The following is a 5,353-nucleotide window of genomic DNA, read 5'->3' on the forward strand; positions in this document are numbered from 1 at the left end:
GCTAAAAATATTGCAGCGAGCTGAGCGTTCCCCCATCATGTCGTTTTTTTCGTTCTGTGCTTATTCACAGCTGAGCAGCAAACCCCGTGTTGTTGCCATCTCGCCACATTTTTTTTTTCTTTCAAATCGCACTGAACCAGCCAGGGACTGCATCAACCCTTCCCACTTTCATAAAAAGCCTCTCAAATGGAGTCGCTAAACAGCAAACTTCAGCCTGATCTGATGTGATATGATATACGGATTCATGGAGCAACCTCGCTTTGCCAAACCCGATGAAACTGTGAGTTGTCATGCAATACTACGCAGTCAAACCTGGGGTAATTGTAAAAGTGAACCCAATTTAACCCATTAGAATAAAATCAGATGCCAAGATGAATCGGAATCATTGCTTCTTCGGTGACAGTACTGATGACAATTGATCCACCGGCTCAAAACAATATAAAAATAGAGGATCGGGAGTCATTTCTCGTGCTCGGAGCCTCCCTCCTCGGGGAGGGAGGGGGGACACGCCGGAGCCGGCGGCGAGGAGAGAGCCGGTCCCCGGCTGCGCCCGGGGGGCTGCGGCGGGGCGGCTCTATCAGGAAGGGGCTTACGGCAAGGGCCCGGTGGCCGGGGAGCTCCTTCTGGAGCGGGAACACGAGATGACTCCTCGCTTTGGCTTTGTTTGCCTGTTTCTCTTAACTCCTGTGACAGTTTCAGTTCTTCTCCCCTGAGCCATGTGACCCTGAGGTCTACGTGGCTGGCTTGGTAATCTACTAGAAGATAATAATAAAAAAAAAAGGCAAGCAAGGGATGCTAATGATCTTCCGTGGAGAGGGTCAGGGAGCGGAGACCCGGCGGCTTGCGGAGGGGGCAGGGCTCCGCTCCCCGCCAAGGTGCGCACCGCCGGGCGGGCGGGGGTCCGGCCGGGCGCCCCGGAGCAGGGCAGCCGGGCCCCACCGGCCGCCGAAGCTGCCAGCAGACCGTAGCTCGGCAGCGGCCGGGTCACAGCGCGGTGTCTCGGGGAGGCGCTCTCCCCTCCCCGGGCTTCGCCCCGGCCGTCGGGGGAGGCCCCGCGGCAGCACCGCGCCCGCCCTCCCGCGGGCAGGGCCTGGAGGGCCGCAGGCGGGGGGGCCGCCGGCACTGCGAAAGGGGACGTGCGGCGAGAGCGCAGCCCAGCTGACAGCAGCTCACCTGGAGAGCCCGGCCACGGAGGTGGCGGGCGGGGGGGAGCGCTGCTGGCCGAGAACTGAAAAGCCGCTGCGGGGGGAGTAGGTTTGGGGCAGGTGAGTGGCAGCTCTGAGCACGCAGAGTTTGCTTTGCCCGCTCCGGGGCTGTGCAAGTCCGTCTTGCTCCCATGGTCTGGATGGCGAGCACTTTCAAAGTAAGGTTTTCATGAAAGCCGCTGTCGAGCAGGAAGTTTAAAGCCATCCCGGGCAAAAGCGGAAGCGCCGTCGGGCAGGATTAGCTGAACCCGTCGGTGTATGCTGGGGCTGGGAGGCAGCTGATCGCGTAGGGAGAGTGAGGTGCCTTCATGGGACTTGCTCTCTTCTTAATTTCCGTGACATAGCAGCCGCCATCCGCGCCAAGGTGCATAATCACCACGGTTGTTATTGCTGCGACATTGCGGGAGGGTGCCGGGGCCCTGGGCGCTTGGGGAGCCCGGCCCGGCTGGGCAGCGCAGCCGCGGACTCTTCCCCGCTCCTCCGCTTACTCTCTAAAGCGCCTAAAATATTTTTTTCCCCAATTACCGGCGTTTTAATGGGAGCAGGAGGCAGAGGAATATGCAAGGCTTATAATAAGCCACCTGCTGCGTCGCGCCTAACTAATGTCATGCTTTATTTCATTATTACTGCCGCGGCGGCGACATAGCCGGACATGGCGTTATACATTGCCCACCTCACAGGACCGCCGGGAGCAGAGGTCCCTGCCGCGAAGGCGGGGTGAGCGGTGGCCAGTGGCCCTTCAGCCATAGTGACCGACGCTCGGACCCGCCGGCGGGACCTCGCCGTGGGGCTGGGCTCAGCCCGCAGCCCCGGGGTGCACAGCTCATCGGGTGCCTTTATAGCTGTCCCTCCCCGCCATGACCCCCCTCTCCATCTATTTGCATGCACACGCGAAGGTATATAAACAGCAGTAATAGCCTCATACGTTAAATCCCTATTTGTTAGCCCAGCTATTCCAAGCCGTTTCAGATATTTAGACTCAATCTGTTCACTGTAGCTTCAACCTATTGACTTGCCAGACGAGATGTTCATGTGGACCCGGTTGCTAACACGATGGAAACAGACTTTAGCTCTAAACTGTGCTACCCCCCCATCTGACGGATGTTAATACACAAACGAAATCCATTTGGATGTTTTCTGTTACCAGAAGGCTGCGCTGACGTTCAAATGATCTAAATCTTAGCATCTGGAAGCCTGTATAAGCATCTTTTTGGAATAGGTTTCAAGACATTACGTTCAACCAAAGCTGAGGAAGGATCAAAATGGGACACCAAGCAAATAACAATAGTTTCCCGTCTAAATGAAACTGACTGCTTCATTTGAAAGTACACAAATGGAGAAAAAATAATAGCCTTGCCATTTGCAACATCCAGCCCCGCCGGCTGACCCCGCTCCCTCCCAGACAAGGTCCCTCCCGGCGCTGCTGCGTAGCACCGGGCTGGCCTCAGGTTCCCCCCCCAGGGGAGCGGGGGAAAAGGGGTGGGGAGGAGCGGAGACCGGCTCAGCTCGGAGGTACCCGCCGGGCCTGGGCTTCTGTAGGATTCTCTGGGCGCAGCAATTCATCGACACGGTGATAGGACATATTACGGGAGAGCCATTCAGTCTTAATGAAGATCTGTGGGAGAAGTTGTGCGAGACAGTAAATACGGTAGTCCGGATATCAGTAACTCTAGCAGGAAATAAAGGGAGACTTTGGTGTTAATGAAACAAAGATGAAGGAGCTCCTGGCAAGGTTGCCTCTACCGTACAGGAAAGCTCGGTACCTCCTGGGTGCTCATGAATATCTGTAGTCGCTTTACACTTCATATTATGTTTGCAAACAGATTTCTTTTGTCTTTCAAAGGCTTTTACAAACTTGGACACCAAACAGACCGATGTTCAATCAAATACAAAGAATTTAAATTATTCAGGAACCCAAGCGATTCTGTGCAGCCTTTCTTTCTCCCATCCCCCACCTCAGTGCCGGGGGTTTAATCCGGTAATGAGTGTGTCAGGGAGCCTCCTCGGCCCTGCCCCACGGCGGCAGGATCCCCCCCGGAGACCCGCGGCGGGACCCTCGGCCCGGCCCGGATGCCGCGCTGCTGCTTTGGCATCCCCAGGCTCATCGCACAAAGAGGCCGGAGCGTCCCCCGGCGCAGCGAAGGGGACGGGCTCACGCCCGAGGGAGAACAGCCCCGGGCACCCGTCGCTGCCGGTGGGGAGCAGCGCCCGGCCTCGGCGGTGCTCACAGCAGCACAACAGAGCACAGCACAACACAACGTCCCTCCCCGCCCCTCCCTCCCTCCCATACCCGAAACTCCTGGGCGTACCACAGTCATCTTGGAATCACGGTGCATACAAATGCAACGTTAAATAAATCCGTGGAGTTTTAATGAGTGCATATGCTCGCTCTTTTAGTTTTCTTTAAAGTGATATTCATCGTATTATTAGATTCTAACCCGTTACTTGTAGCGCAGAAGAAAGGGAAAGGGGGATTAACAATGCGGCATCCGAAACACACGTGCACATATGGTTCAGTTTGTGTTTTATTACAATTAAAATGCATTCACTGGGAGCCAGGATCAGGTACAGCAAGCGCCGGTATTCCAACTGTGGAAGCCGCAAAGAGGTGATGGGCTTTGGTTTCACAGCCGCTCTCGCAGGATAAAAGATGTTAATATTCAAACACGAAAAAAATAAGTGAGTTGAAGTGCTTCTTTTTGGGCTGGTCTTTCACGTTAACTTGCTTATATGGACACTGGAGAAGACATAAAACAAGACTTTACTGCATTGCTCAGTAATCAGTATGGAAAACCCAACCCTGCTTATGGTTAACAAGAATTGTTAATGATATATAAATCATTTGATCTATTGTGCCCTCCAGACTAAAAGGAAAATAATGGCAACCCCAAGCAAATGGTCCTAATTAGTGTCCAAGAAACCACTTCCTAAATGTAGCCTTCCAACTCATTCCAGTTTGACTGTCCAGAGCAATCTTTTGTTCTTAAACTTCTTTATTTTGTGTGTAACTGCAAAAATGCTGTGCATACCCGAGCTCCCAGAATAGCTCCTCTAAGGGTACAGCACAGCACCAGAAGCAGAAGGGGGGACAAGACGGTCCCGGTCTCCCCGTGTCGCCTGTAAAAAGGTCCTGACCATTTGAAACTTCATTTCCCCAAAGCCTCGCCTCCTGACAAGTCTCCTTAGAGAAGTTCCGAAGGAGGTTTCATCAGAAAAGCGAGTCTGTGCCGCCACTCAGACGGCAACACACGCTTAAAAAAGGAAAAGCTAAACCGGACCCAGGACCAAGCCGTGCATGTTCGAGCTGTCTATCACACGTTTTCACCCACTCTTCCCACCGCTTTAAAGCGCGATCTCGAAGTTAAACACACTGTGGGTGTATCCGTATGTACCACACTTGATGTGGTACTCGAGTGAAGATTCCGGCGCCAAGGGGGAGTACCCAGCGCCTGGCCAGGGGTTTGCTGTGGCCTTGATCTCGGCTCCACGGAAAGCAACAAAACTTGGGCTGTTTGCTCCCACGGGAGGCCTCTTTCTTGGGTGTACGAAGTACAAACTGAGATTTCTCAGTAGCTGCAGTACCAGACCCTGATGTTTCATGAAAATCACACACCCTTCCACCGAATCCCACATCTTTTGCCACTTCCCTACCCCACTACAAAACATAATTCCTGAAATTTAAACACAGTGCTGAAAAACTGAATTACGTTGGAGACAAACCCCATCTTGGTCCTATCTTCTCCCTTTTTTTTAAAGGAAAGCTTGCTGGAAACAGACTTTCTGGCACGCTGGTTCTCTTCCTAGACGTGATGGACTTGCCAAAAGGAACAGAACTTCTCTAAAACGACAATCAATTAAATAAATCCTGTGCGCTGCTCTTCATGCTATTTCCAAGAGATAATGCTAATGGGACATGCTGCAATGTTTTATTTTAACTTTAAGAAAATCTGTCAACGACCTTCCCTGGACTTCAAACGTCCTTGACTCGTTTAAAGTCACGGTGAAACACAGAAGATGTGTTGCCAACTCTTACTACCCCAGCATAAGTGGTTTTACAAAGTCACAGAGACAACATGCAAGCCGGTGCCGAAAGGCAAGGCTTTATACTCACAAGTCTGCATGCAGAGCCACCGCATTTACCTGTCTGC

Source organism: Strigops habroptila, chromosome 8 (genome assembly GCF_004027225.2).
Source record: "Strigops habroptila isolate Jane chromosome 8, bStrHab1.2.pri, whole genome shotgun sequence".
In the NCBI taxonomy this organism is placed as follows: domain Eukaryota; kingdom Metazoa; phylum Chordata; class Aves; order Psittaciformes; family Psittacidae; genus Strigops; species Strigops habroptila.